We start from the raw sequence: 15,654 nt of genomic DNA on the forward strand, positions 1-15,654 counted from the left end.
GCAAACTCTGGACACCACAACATACACAGATACTTAGATTGTTACCGACTGATATGCTTGAAGCAAAACATTTACCCACACATAAACAAAACAAACCTGATGATCAGGGTAATCTTGAGTGCCATCAGTTTCACATATATTACATTCAATGAAAGTGACACAGTTTCAGTAGCATACAAATCTCGTTTGTACTCCAGCGCTGAAATCCGGTTTACACCCACAGAAAAATCCTGACTGCAGTTCAGATGGCTGTCATCAAGGAGAGACACTTAGCCCAGGGTGAGCACATTATTCTCATTACCCCAATACCAGTCCTTGAGGCTGTTACCAAAGGCAGAGTTCCATACACAAAAGCATTACATCCACGCTGGGTACAGTGTGCTACCTCCTTGTCTGTCACTCATGGTAATTATTTTTTTCATCCAAAACTACAGACACAAGAATTTCTCCAGTATAAACTTGAATACCCCGTACCCACTAATGTCATGCCTCTTGACCTGTAGAGGATTATCATTTACACTGATGGTTCAGCCCAACCAGCTGTAGGTTCTAAACACCAATATTCTGTGGCTTGTGCAGCTTTCTGTGAAGTTATTAGGGATAGTGAATTCCACCCACAACAGACCTGCATGGAGTACCTACGGGATTGCACAGAACAACTTGTAGAGCTTAAAGCACTGATTTTGGCACTGGAACATACGGATCCTGAACTTCCTACACTTATTTTGTGTGATTTGTATTATTGTGTCAAGTCCTTTAAAAAAAAACTTAAACTACTGATGCCTTAATGGTTTCGGATATTCAAACGGAAACACCATAAAAACACAAATTCTTGTGGGTGAAGGTTGCAGATCTCAAAGACAAACTGCCACTGGCTCGTGTCATACATACATTGGGCCACCAACGTGTTGGAATACATGTTGTAGGAAATTCATTGGCTTATGAAGCAGCCAAGTATGCAGTGGCTACAGCTTTTGTTGCTGCGATAACTCGTTCTCATGCAAGGGTGGATAATGACATCTTTGCTTCTGTGAATGCCTCGGAGATGTCAAGCCCTTACCAAAAGCATACCCTACCAAATATTCCTACTATTTAACTACCCAAAACATTGCTTTTGTTACAATACCAGGGGGTGGGTGATTGTGTGATACCCAACCAAGATCGTAGGCTCGATCTGATTAAAGCAACGCATGAGGGTGTTGCTTTTGCCTATGCCGATGTAGCGGCTACCATCTCTCTACTACAAAATTGGTATTGGTGGCCTAGTCTGTACAAGCAGACCAAGCAGTTTGTTCTTAGCTCTGACATTTGCCAACAAATTAAAGGTTCCACCATCAAACTCCAACTGCAGACACCCCTTCTTAATATCAAATAAGCCTATGAGGTGTGTGTACCTGGACCACTGTTGTCCCTTAAATTCCAATGGTGCATACAAATACATTGTACTTCCTGTAGATTCTCGCTCCAGATTCCTATTGGTGTGGCCACAACTATTGGCTGATGCTCGAACTGTTATAAAGGATTTGCAAGTCTTCATCCGCCCATATGCAGTCACAGCATTCCACTTGGACCAGGGCCCTGCTTTGCCTCCAGGGCATACTGGGACGCCACAGGAATGATCGGCGTTGTGGTGCATTTCTCTTCACCCTAACAGACAGAGGGAAATTTGGTACTGGGAAGGAAAAACCAGGACTTAAAACAGTCCTTAACAGTTGCAGCTAAGTTGATGTTGAAAAAGTGAAAAACAAATATAAGTATTTCCCCAGGTAGATGCAGCTAAGTTAAGGGTGGTCAAGGGTGAAACAAACATATGTATTCAACCAGATACATGTGCAGGTATTGGCTGTCAGATCAACATTAGAAATTCTAGCAGGAGGAAGACGCAGTAAGAGTAAATACACAGAGGAGGAATAGTGTGTCAGTCCCTGTCAAATTTAAAAAACCAAAACATTTGTCAAATCAGACACTCATCATTCAAGGTCATTTTGCAATGGCATTGTCTTACACAAATCGGACAATTTGTTAACAGATACAGATAGAGAATCGAATAGAAAAGCCTGTCACTTATGGTTATTAGCTTGGTTTTTCCTTATTTTCGGTGCTTAGAAGTAATTCACTCATAAAGACATTTCTGTTTATAATTAGTGCTACACAAGTGTGTGATAATTGATATTGTGAAAGTTTGTAAGAATATAAGTATTAGAATATTTCATTAGATTGGTTTGTGTATTCTTCTTTTACAGCTAACAGCCCTGGAATATATCAATTTGAAGTTCGAGGTGATGAAGCGACACAGGTGCAGAGTCGATTTACAGACCCTCATGGAAGGTGACAGCAGGCTTTAAGAGACGGCAACAAAGAGGCCCAACCACAATTGTAAACACTCACTGCAACAGAATCAGCAGAGGAAACGAACAGACAGTGATAGAAATAAGGTGGATGAACACCTTGGCCTGCTGGTGTCCCCTGCAATAACTCTGGAAAATATTTGAGTTCAGCCCTTAACGGCAAAATAAATGAAAATTGTCACAAAACTTGAGAGGAATGTCAATTCAATGTTGTCATCTATTAAGCCAGTTATAGAGGTAGCTAAAAATGAACCTGGCAATAGAACTGGAATGTTTCTTCAAGATTATCTCCTGTGGCTTGTATTCAAGTGCAGTCAATTCAATCTTCAAGATTGTTGAATCATTTGCCTTCTTTTCTTATGCCATGTGATCAAGGGTAAGTTTAATATCTCTACTTACTGTAATTCTGGCTTGTAATTGTAGTGCACTGATTTGGCCCTGAGGATGCCTTAGACTTTCTGTGAGGTAATTACTGTAGAGATAAATTCTGACTGTTGCATGTTTGATAGCTTTTAACATATCTCATTAGGAAGTTGTGGCCCTGGCCTTTTAATATTTGCCCTTCCTCTGAAGGAACCACATTTTCAGAAGATAATATGGTATGCCCTTTCTCATCATTGTGTGCTTGACATTTCCCTAATAAGAATACTTCATGCTCACTCTTCATTCTGTCCTTTTAATGCTTGATAAACTAATATTTGATCTGTGAATTAAAACAGATGTTCTCAAGCTGTGTTCAGGCCGAAAGGCCTCTGTTATATATTTTTTTAATAAAAGCCCAAAAACATTTTTCATCAATTGACACTAATCGTGTTGATAAATTCAGAATCCAGGCAATGTGATCTTATGGAAATCATACAATTTGTTTACTATTTCTACATTTATAGTACACTCGTGCAATATAAGTGTTTTGATTCAAATCGCGTTTGGTATGGAAATGGGTTGCAGGTGGTAAGGCCTAGTAGAGAGAGGGTGAAGCAAAGTCCTGTTTACAGGACCTTTAACAGTGAAGGTATGACACATTTTTCCTGCTCTTGGTAGCCTTCACTGGTTTCCCTTTGTGGCAGTAATTTATTCAGTCCACCAGTACCATTAGGCGCAAAACAAGATTGTATGAAAACAATCTTTTCTCCTTACCACAAGAGTAAATAAAAGGGTCTTTAGAACCCTTGCACAGTTTTTAAATGAGACTTCCACTCTTTACAGAACCCCTTTCTCTCTTTAAATGTGATGCATGTCACCCTTTTGAGAAAGCAACCCCTAAGTCCTCAGACAAAGCCACATGAGAGGATGTGTAGAAATGCGTATAATGATGGGTATTACAGTTGAAGACAAAGTGCATGTCAGTCCCCACTAAACCAGCTGTTAGACCTGGCACCCTTGGTGTGGATTCCCCTGTCTTTTTGCCTCTGCTTCCCGTAGTTTTGATTGTGTGATGGATTACATTTTTGCTGGTTTTGGTACTCTGGGCACTTTACCACTGCTGACCAGTGCTAAAATGCAAGTGCTCTCTATCTAAATTGCGATTATGATTGGTTAGCCCTGATTTGCATACTTCATTCACTAGTAAGTCCCTAGTAAAGTGCACTAGAGGTGCCCAGGGTCTGTAAATCAATTGCTACTAGTGGGCCTGCAGCACTGATTGTGCCACCCACCTGAGTAGTCCTGTAAACATGTCTCAGACCTGCCACTGCAGTGTCTGTGTGTAGTTCTAAACTGCCTATTCGACCTGGCAAGTGCACCCCCCTTGCTAGGCCACCCAAACCTCCTCTTTTACTACATGTACGTCACCCCTAGGTAGGCCCTATGTAGCCCAATGGGCAGGGTGCAGCATATTTAAAAGATAGGACATGTACTGGTGTGTTCTACATGTCCTGATAGTAAAATACTGCCAAATTCAGTTTTCACTATTGCAGTGCTTATCTCTCCAATAGATTAACATGGAGACTGCCTTTAAATATCTTCTAAGTGTAATTTCCCAGGGAAGCAGATAGAGATATGGAGTTTGGGGTTTCTGAACGCACAATTTAGGAATACATCTTTTGGTCAAGTCACTTTTTAGATTGTGAGTTTGAAAATGCCACTTTTAGAAAGTGGGCATATTCTTGCTTAACCATTCTGTGTCTCTGCTTGGCTGCTGAATCCACGTCTGGGTCAGATCGACAGTTGGGCTGTTTGTGAATTCACTCTAGACAGTAACACAAAGGGAGCAGCGGTGTGTCCTGCACATCCTGATGGGGCTTCCTGGGCTAGAGCGGGAGGGAGTAGCTGACACCTGCACTTGAAAGGGCTTACCCTGACCTCACAAAATACAGTCTTCAACCCCCTAGAGTGTGGCTGGGGCAGGGCACGGAAGAAGCAGGGTCTTGTACACTACAGAGACTTTCCTTTGAAGTTTGCCTATGTCAAAGACAGAAATGAGTATAAGTATTGGACTGCTGACCCCTCAATTTTAGAACACTTCTGGACAAGAGGAACCTCTGCCAAGGAAAAGAGCTGAAGAGCTGTGAGGAGGAGTACTGCCCCTTTTCTATGTGTGCTTTGCTGGGTTGGCCTGCAGTTGCTGGTTCTGCCTTAGAGAAGATAAAGACTGGACTTTGCTGTGTATCCTGCTTGTGAAGTTTCTTCAAGAGCTTGGACTGAGCTTGCTTCCTGTTAAGAAGTCTCAGGGACATCAAAGACATCCTCTGCCAGCATCTGGGCTCTCTTGCTGAGACCCCCTGACTTGCCAAGTGGTGCCACATCTAGTCTCTGGGCTCCTGGAAGGAGAAGCTGGCAGAACCAGAGTGAAAATCCACTCACCGGAGCGTTGCGGCTGTAAAATCGACACAGCACCAGCCTCGCAGCTCTTAAATCGACACAGCACCCGCCTCATGGTTGTAATATCGACACAGCGCCTGCCTCACGGCCACAGAAATCAACACGTCACCAGCTCAGCTCGGATTCATAGTTGCTGTGCGTCTGGATTTTCCACGCATCGTCCCTGGTGTCAGATCTTCAACATCACCGCACATACCCAAGGCTGCTTGTCCGGAAATCGACACATCCTTTCCCTGCAAGGAAAGAATCAATGCATTGCTTACCGGCAGGGAAAGAATAGATGCACGGCCTCACTTGTGAGTAAGGAATCAATGCATTGCTTGCTTTTCTGACACACCCTTGCGGCTTTATTTTTGACGCATACCAGGTACTATGTGCTAAAACAACACATCCATTGATTCTTATGAATTAAGACTTTTTTTTACCTTAAAATTTGATATCTTTACTTGTGTATGTTGGATTATTGTTGTTTTGGTCTTCTTTGATTTAGATAAATATTGGCTACTTCTCTTAACTAGTGTGGAGTCCTTTTGTGGTGTTTTCACTGTGTTACTGTGTGTGTTTGTACAAATACTTTACACATTGCCTCTGAGATAAGTGTGACTGCTTGTGCCAAGCTACCAAGGGGGTGAGCAGGGGTTATCTGAGTTGTGTATTTCTCTTACCCTGGCTAGAGTGAGGTCACCATCCCAAGGCTGTGATGAATGATTTGCCAGTATACCTTATGTACCGGACAGTCACATATCATGCATGAAGGTGTATATCAAGCCCTCACACCTGGGGCACCTTGGGTTCCAGTCTTTGCTTATACATCACAATCTCTCTGAGGTAGTATGTAACCTATGCAAAACTTGAATTTGCATTAAGCGTAAACAAAATTAAATGCCCAGGCTTTAAAGGGCCATCTTAGTCTCAGTCCACTCTACCTCTTCCAGATGGTTCAGATCTTGTTGTCATCGGTCCTTAAGAATCAGTAAGGGGTCAGGCGAGTTAACTACCAAAGATCTACAAGTTTGGGAGATTTCCTTTTTTCCCTAGGTGTTCCAGTTAGCTTGCCCTCCATCGAATTGAAGTTTGGCATGGACGCTACATCTGCCTTATGGGCCTGTAGCACGTGTCCTATTTGCAAATAATGATAACATTGGGAATTGTGAAGGCAAAATTCTTCCTGTACTACTTCAAGCAACTTACTATTGCTCTTCTCCTTTATTTCTCTCAGCTTTGAGATGCTAGTTATGTCCCATGGTCAAAGTCCTTAAGTTTCATGGTGTGTGTGAGCCATATTCCCTGCCATCATGGGGTCTCTTGCAAGGGTTTGCCACCCCCACCTCAGCACTTTGCTCCAACACTCAAGAGATACCTTGGTGACTGAAGGGAGTATGTGAGGAATAGACAAGATGAAATGTGGGCCCAAAATCTCAAGTCACTCATAGAGGTTAAATCCAGATCTGTAGGTGGGTCATCTGTGTCTTCAGAGAGCAAGTAATTGATAGGGGCAAGCTGGACGGCCATGTAATAAAACTGGATGTCTGCCACTCACATTTATATGTCAACTGTACACATTTTATTAAAGGTTTCTATTGGCAGCCTACCAGCACAAAAAAGTGCAAATGATGGCATGCAACCCTGTTAAAAGCCTGTTGGGATCTCATGAGGAACTTTGGCAGTGTGTACTGTAAGTAGTTCAGGGAGTGAAAGCATCTTAAATAGAGCAATAATGAAGAGCAGGAGTGCATCCATTCTCTGCTCTTCTTACAGCTTATCTACCATGGTGGCTATGTCGAGATTCCAGCACTGTTAAGCATCCCTCGTAACAAGCAAACCTAAGTATGTAAAACCATAAATTGCAGTGTGTACTCTCCTCTGCCAGTGCGACATCAGTTCCTCTCCCTGAATGAGGACATACGTGGATTTCTCTTAATTGACACTAACCTCCGAAGCATCAACATGCACATTCAAGATTTGCATCAGTCTCGGCCCTGTTTCTTCACGTTTCTGTAGAAGCATGTTATGGTTGTATAACGAAACATGGTTTTTCACATCTCCAACCAACTGAAGCCCCATACTTGGTCATCGAACAACAATGGGGACTAGGCCCACCACTGCTGAGTACTGTACTCAGTGGAAAAGGGAGTGACTGGATACTGTTTACCCGCATGTGGGCCCATTGTGAGCATGCAAGACCTAAATGAAAATGAGGAAAGAGGAACCTAAATTAATTATCCCTGGAACCTGGTAGAGGAAGGCCCAGTTCGCAGAATGAAATTTGCAAAGACTAGCACACTGGGACCTGGACGTTCACAGGGCTGGGTCTAACTCAGGTGTAGGCATCCTAGATAGTGATGCAAGCTGCGTCCCGACATAAAGCCGTTCTGAACCTTTTGTACCAGTGCAAACACAACTATGCAAGTTTCTTGTGTAGAGTTGTAGTTTCAGTAGTAACAAGTTAGTTTGGTCGGTAATATGAGAGAGAGTCTGTTATAGGACATTCTAGGCTTCTTAGGGTGGAGATAAGTGCTCTGCGGAGACCAAAGAGAAGGGAGCTGGCAGCGGTATTCTACTGCAAGGCGACCAGGAGGTGCGGCCTCAGGAGAGAAGTGTATCTCTTACAGAATTCTAGTGGAAGGCCATTAGGGCCCAGGTGTTAACCAGATGACATCTCATTAATCATCTCCTGTAACACCTCCTCTGTTAGGAGGAGGTCACAGTCCAACTGTTGAAGGTTTCGGACATGCAAACCATATATCATAGGATTCTTGGTTTCTGCCACGGGTACGATCCAGGCAGCATATTTCTGCCTATTGTGATCAGCAAAGGCAGAGGCGATTTTGGGGAGTCTGAGATTCAACACCCTTGAGTTACCAAATGATGGGTATGTCCTGAGAGGCCATCCTCCAAGCAGCCAGCTAAAATGGCAATTTACCCACCTTGTCACTCAACTCATATATACAATGTTGTGATGGCACCCAGGTCAAACTCGCAGCATCCATGGAGTGCTGCTTCAATTTAAGTCTGACGTACTCATGTCACCCATGGTACCGCTCCAGGTAGAGCGCAGGTGCAACTCTACTGGGGAATGGTCCAAGAGGCCCTGTGCAAGAATACACACCTCTGCCAATCAACTTATGTCTGTGGCTGGAAGAAAGAAGTAATCCAACAGTCAAAAGGAGTGATGTAGAACTTGTACGCCCTGTCCCTCAGATTCCAAATGAGGCAAGACGATCTGCAGCTGCTAATAGCATCTGGCCCCCAGCATCCAACCTACCATCCATAAAACTGTTAAAGCGTTTGGATCTTCCGAGACATCAGTGAGAGCTTTCTCCAGTAAGAGTGAGTGGAGCATAAGCACTTTAATAAAAAAAAATCCGCTCCGCTGTCAAGAGAGTCGGCTATTGGCACATAACACCTCATTCTATCCATATCAGCCTTTGGGACCACGATGAGAAAGGACTTATGTAGCAAAATCGCCATCCCTTTCACCTCTTCCTGAATCCAGAGTGGAAGCCGCACTTGTACTCCTGGCAAGAAAGCTGCAGTTTGTACAAAGGAGGTGCGTTTTCTGCAGCAATAAAACTGCGGTAGAATGCTGCTGTGAAACTGAACACCCCTGCACTCTTTACCTTGTTGTTAAGACCGTTTGTATTTCATGACAACACTCGATACTCAAGCAGGCCTGTAACCGGTGCTAGAGAGGTCTTGTGGTGAGATGAAACTTCATTCTGATCGAGTACACAGTCTGCCGTGATTAGCTGTAGAACCCTAACAACCCCCCTCACCCTACACTTCCACGCCAGAAGTATCCGTCGCCTCCTTACATTTGGAATTTCATATGGGAATAAGAACGAAAACACTGTAAGCTGTTTTTGTAAGACCTCGACCTGCACCCCCGCCCTTTTCACCTACCCCTAAATACATTAACACTGAAGTCAGCAAATGCCCCAAACTACACTGAATTTGACAGAAGATTCCTTAGTTCATTGTGGAGCAGAAGTGAGTAGTTCTCACCCTCAGCTGGAGAAGCAGAAATGGGAAATGGGAAGGAAACATAAGCATAGTCCGGGCCCAGTCCTAGTCAGCAGATAGGGGCAGAGAGCCAAGGAAATCAGAGGAACAAAACAGACAAGCTGTAGTCCAGATACATATATTGACCAAGTAAATTTCAGTCCCTTGGCAATTTTCACTGTCAGTTCATTCCTGGGGGCCTTCCTCCATTCACATGCATCCCCATTCTCCTCCTGATCTGATCTGCTGCCACTATCCCTGCTGAGGCTGGTCCATTAGTCACCTCTAGCCTGTGTCGGTGCCTTCCATTCTTTGTTCCTCTTGACAGGACAGCGGGTACATATGGCCCAACAGCTCCATGGCAGTATGCTCACCTGGGATGACTTTCTGTCTTCAACCCAGTCCTAGGCTGCCTCGGGATTGTCAAAGTGTGTCTTCCTACACGGGAGGCCCTGAGATTTGCTGGATATATCAAAATTTTGTCAAGCTCAATTGAACACAACTTTTGCTTAAGGAAGGAACTTCTCTGTTGCTAGAACAGGCAAGTATAGTCATGGACGAGCATAATCATATCGGAAACAAGGATCACCTCACTAGCTCACTGTGTCACATCTTGTTTTATATAATTGAGCAGATGTGTGATGGTGGGGTGTGGTTGGGCAACATCCTGGGAGGCGGCCTAGATAATAGCACCTGATGTGCTCTCTCGATGGTGAAGAATCGTGAGAGTTCTTCTGTGGGAATCTAGAACCCGAGTCGTTTGATGAGGAACTGTGAAGGGTTCGATCCGTCCTTTCCCCTCTGAGATCCCCATGATTCAAATGTTATTATATTGAGCCCTTCCATCTACATCCTTGACACTTTTAGCGGTGTTTGTAGTATCCATGTGACCATGGTCCGCAAAGACTGGAGTGTGTGCTCTGTCACTGATATGCACCTTCTGCTTTGGTGACCCGGTCGACCGTGTTGCGGAGGTACTGGTGGAGGCGGGACACATTCAATCAGACTTTATCTAGCCGTCCCTCAAGTGACAATCTGAAGTCCTGTCCGGCTTGGAGGATTACGTCCGCTTAGGAACTTGTTGGTACCATCTTACTCAGAGTCCCCTTCCTCTCATCCAGCGATCAGGCTGCACACCCACACCTAGAAGAAGAGGACAGGGGATCCTGGTGTTTTACAGAGTGTAGGATTGTCAGGTCTCTGGTGTTAGTGAGTTCCACAGGACATGTTCTTCTTATGTGATCTGTGAGACCTAGAGAGCATCCTTGTCCAGAAGGTTGCCCTCTCCTTCTGGCCCTACCATATAAAATTTTACCTTCTAACATTTTACGCATGGAAGTCTGTGCCTTATCGAAGGCCATACAAATTGAAACCTACTTTCCTTGAGACTTTATCATGCCTTCACCAAAAAGCCGAACTTTGGTGTCATCTGTGGTCTCTTTTCTCTCCAAATCCCCCAACTTTGGGCTTGTGCAAAACAAAACTGCCTTCCTCCTTTCTACTATTAGGATAGCATTTGCATTACCTAAAAATATGTTGCCCTCTGACGGCATCCACGGAACAGTCCAATATCAATATATCCTCCATTAATGTAAGTATCCTCTACCAAATCAAAAATCCAGGCCATTGGACCCAGAGCACCCAGGAACATTTCCTCTTTCTCTGGTTTATGTATTCTCCAAATTCTACAATGTGACCAATTTATTGGATCAAATAATTTTTGTCCTAAAGGATCCTTTACCAGTCTCCCAGGACCAAATCTGATGTCTGCACTGTCACCAAACTCTATACCAGAGTAATCTCTATAATCCATATAAAAAATTTATTCATCCAAATCTTTTTTTATTATCCTCTACTGTTTTGCGAAAACACCTCTTGTCACAGGTTTAACTTGCCCTTTACTCATGCTGCTCTGGGCACCTCTCTTCTGTGAGCCGCTCAGGACTCCCATGCTTGATGAGACAGATACTTCTTCCACAGACATTTGTTTCTTTTCTTCAGACCTTTACCACCAGGGTCCTTACTGGAGACACCTTCCTCTTCTGACACAGATCAATATTCCCCCTCCTCACCAAAATTACCTCTTTTTTCTGTTATCTTGCAGTAATATTTTCATAGTTTCCTGTATGCATTCCCTAAACTCCTTTTTTATTATGTCCATCACTCTCTCTTCCTGATCACCGCTCAAGCTGTCAGTAACTTCCTCAGCCATACTGTCAAAGTAAAGCCTAACTAATATATTCCCCACATTTTTCTTTCTTTTTTGTACTCTTTAAATATACCACTATCCACACTCAAAATGAAGCCTAAAGACTTGCATAATGAAGGCCTGTATCGTCCGATGCGCTTTAATCTTATTGTTCATTTTCTCCATAAAATAAGTCGATTCCATAACTCGACAATTCCAGTGTGCTGATCACCCTTGAAAATCAGACAGAATGGTTATTAATGATGCCAAACACATTTACAATAAAATGCCTGCCTTGTTAAAAAGGCCTAACGATGTTATAAATAAACCCAATGCGAAGGGTTCCCAAGGTAAAATGGTCGCTTTCCACATCATAGCTCACTTCCTGACTGTGCATGTTACCACATAAGTGTCTGATGCGCAGCTTGTGTCTTAAGCGCAAGTACAATGCCTCTAGCTCGTGAACTCAGTCTAGAGTGCTTCCTGCTCGTGGTGTGCGTGCCCTTCTCCCATGCGCCAAGCTTTCAAAAATATACGCCAGGTTAAACAAGCATTTGCAATGCAATGGGTCTCGTGTTTATTCAAGTTAGAGCTATTTGCGTTGTAAATTGCTAGCTGGACTTTTCTTGCCACAGAAACTGAAAATAAAAAGTAAAACAGTTGACATAAGCGAACCAATTCAAAGCGCCACCATGAGCGCGGAAAGACAGACAAAAGGAAAAAGAAGTTTGCTTGCAGTTAAAGTTATCGGCAAACGTGCAATTAGCCATGTAACAGGTACAATAGTGAAGGTGGTAACAAAACTGCCCCTAGGAGGGACAAACGTAAAGCAGTTACCAATGAAAATAAAGGATTTTCGAAAGGCCAAGCCCATGAACGAGTGATAGTGATGGGCATGAGGTGGGTGTGGTTAAAGCCCAGACACATACCAACCCACCGGAAAAGCAGCGCTTGTGCTGCTATGCTCGACCCAAAAAACGGCCATTTCGATTTGACCTCTAAATTTCCAGCAGTTTCCTTTTACAATTCTTAGTTAAGGTTCAACATTAACATTTTAACCCTTTTGAACTTGGTTAAATTGATTAATCTCCCTGTTAATTTTACCAAAGAAAACGATGTTTCTTTTATCCTCTAAAGTAATTTAAATCAATACAACTTAAAATGCTATTAGTTATAGTAAATCCTAACTCATGCACTCTCCTTAAGAACCCAGAAATTGGGGTATTTCCTTTCACATACCATACCTCCCATATCATACAACTTTGAAATGTAAAGATCATCTGGAAAAATACTTATCTACTCAGAAGCAGCAAACAAAAGAGGAAGAAGTTGGAGTGTTGTAGGGTTTCATGGCCTGGGTGTTCTCTTTTGTTTATGTTGCCATATAGTGTGCTAATTTTGAAACGTTAACCCCTTCACTGCCAGGCTGTTTCCCCCTCAGGTGCCAGGCCTTTTCTTGGCTATTTGGGGCAGGGCGCGCTTAGGCTCTCATAACTTTAGGCCTGCTTCCAGTTAGTGACAGAAATGGGTGTGAAACAAATGCTGGATCTCGAAAAGCTAAACATTTCTGAAAAGTAGGCAACATTCTGAATTCAGCAAGGGTCATTTGTGTAGATTCTACAAGGTTTTCCTACAGAAAATAACAGCTGAAATAAAAAATATTGAAATTGAGCTAAAAAAAAAAACTGTAGTTTTTCTCCACGTTTTACCCTGTAACTTTTTCCTGCGATGTCAGATTTTTTAATGCAATTTACCGTTACGTCTGCTGGACTCCTCTGGTTGCGGGGCTAGGTACCCAGAGCCAGTAAATGAGATATACCTTGCAATGAGGTTTCATTGTCTACTGGGTATACAGCAATTTATTTGGTGAAATATAAAGACTGAAAAATAGGTATCAAGGAAACCTTTGTATTTCCAAAATGGGCAGAAGTTAAGGTGTTGAGCAGCAGTGGTTATTTGCAGATTCAGAATTCCGGGTCCCTATACTAGCATGTGAATTACAGGGCATTTCTCAAATAGACATCTTTTTTACACACTGTCTTACATTTAGAAGGAAAAAATGTAGAGAAAGATAAGGGGCAATAACACTTGTTCTACTATTTGGTGTCCCCCCAAGCCTCCTGATGAAAATGGTACCTCACTTGTGTGGGTAGGCCTGGTGCCCGCGAAAGGAAATGCCCCAAAACACTATGTGGAAACATCAAAATTATCAAATGCAAAACTACCTGTTTTTAAGGAAGAGGGGGTGGGGAGCACCTGCGTTTTTGGTCCTGGGCACAGCAGCCATATTGGGAAAACTACCAAACCCAAACATTTCTGAAAACTAGACACCCAAGGGAGTCCAGGGTGGTGTGACTTGCGTGTCTCCCCCAGTGTTTTCTTACCCAGTAATCCTCAAATTTAGCTAAAATATCACATTTTCCCCACATTTCTGTGTGGGATCACTGCACTGGGACACATTTCCTACCACCCAACGTTCCCCTTCTTCTCCTGATAAAAATGAAACCTCACTTGTGTAGGTGGGTCAAGCACCCGTGACAGGGAAGAGTCAAAAACATGTAGTAATTGAAGGGGAACAAAAGGGGGTCCAAAAGGGCAGTTTGAAAAAAAAAACATTTTTAGGCTGACAAGTGGGGCAGAATTTTTATCGGTATGGATGCAACAATGCTGGGTGGTAGGAATTTTGTGGATTCCTGCAGATTCCGGAAGGTTCCATAACAAAAATGTGGGAAAAATGTGTGTTTTCCAGCCAAGTTGGAGGTTTACAGGGCATTGTGGGTAAGAAAATGGTGCGGGGTGCATGTGAAGCACACCACCCTGGACTCACCCAGATGCTTAGTTTTCAGATGTGTCTAGGTCTTGTGGATTTTTCCACATGGCAGCGTCCCAAGGTCTAAAAAGTGGAGCCCTCACCATTCCAAGTGGGACGATTTTGAGAGTTAGACAAGCTCTCATGGCCCAAATGTGAAACCAGAACCTAAAATATTCAAATGTCCTCTTGCTTGCCGTGGGATAAGATGTTTTAGTGTGCGGGGGAGAGCTGAAAGACTGTTACCCCCTTCAGTTGGGGTGGGGGCATAACCATGCCCATACTGGTTGGTAGCCACCAGCCCACTATTTTTTTTTAATTCCCTGGCATCTAGTAGGCTTTCTGCCCCCCTGTCCCCAGGAGTGGATCAGGGGTAATTGCGCCATCTGCCCACCGGTGGGCAGTAAACTTTGTCGCCATTTATTTTGGGTGGGAGTATGGCTATACCCCTACCCCCTTTTTAAAAAAAAAATCTTCTCTGGTCTCTTCTGGGCTTTATGCCCCCCCACTCCTTGGGGGCAGGTGGGCCTTCCAAAAATAGGCCAATCTGCCTCCAAGGGGGGCAGAAATGGCCAACAGTAATGTGCCCCCCCCAAACAAAACACACACACACACACACACCTAATCCCTGGTGCCTAAGGGGTTTCTGCCTTCTCCCCCCCCGGGTGCAAATGGGCCTAACAGAAATAAAGCGATCTGTCCCCAAAGGGGGCAGAGATGGCCTAAAATAAATTTGCCCCCCAGGGGAGCGATCCTTGTCTAAGGGGTGGGTCGCTCCCCATCAGTAAAAAAAAAAAAAAATCCCTGGTGCCTAATGCTTTCGGCCCCCTTTGGGGGCAGATCGGCCTAATAAAAATGAAAAAATAGCAGCACAATGAGCATCGAAGAACAGTGCTGCTTTGCACAGATTGTTCTGGTTTGGAAGATCCTGATAGGTGATAGTTGTGCAACTTCTAAAATGCCTCTATGTGGAACATATGTATTATTACCCACATGAAGCTTGTATTTATTTTGTTGTATTCACTGAGCAGGGTGTGCCTCCTGCAGGAGACTTATGTACTGGCTTACAAATGTGCCAAGCTAACTAAAGGATGGCGGTCTGTGGACAACACCCTACAGCAGACTTCTAGGGAGTATACCTTCTTATCAATAGCTCAGTCTCATAAGACAGTGTTTCAGTTCAGCGGGGCTTCAATCAAGATGCATGCCAGTACTGTGCAAGGCACCTCACACTAAGGATTGCCTTTCAAATATCTAAGGCAGTGGTTCCCAAACTGTGCGCCGCGGCTCCTTGGTGCACCGTCAAAATTAGCCAGGGGCGCCGCACACAGTCTGGAAACCACTCGGAGGTGCTTTTAATCGGTAGCTTTTCACCGTGGTTTTGGAAACAAAACCCCCTGCATTAATTATTGTGACCAGCGGAGGGCGCCAGAGTACCATTAATAATATCCCTATGACAAAAGAAAAGAAATAGTTTAAAATAAATG

This window comes from Pleurodeles waltl, chromosome 3_1 (genome assembly GCF_031143425.1).
Source record: "Pleurodeles waltl isolate 20211129_DDA chromosome 3_1, aPleWal1.hap1.20221129, whole genome shotgun sequence".
Taxonomy (NCBI): Eukaryota; Metazoa; Chordata; class Amphibia; order Caudata; family Salamandridae; genus Pleurodeles; species Pleurodeles waltl.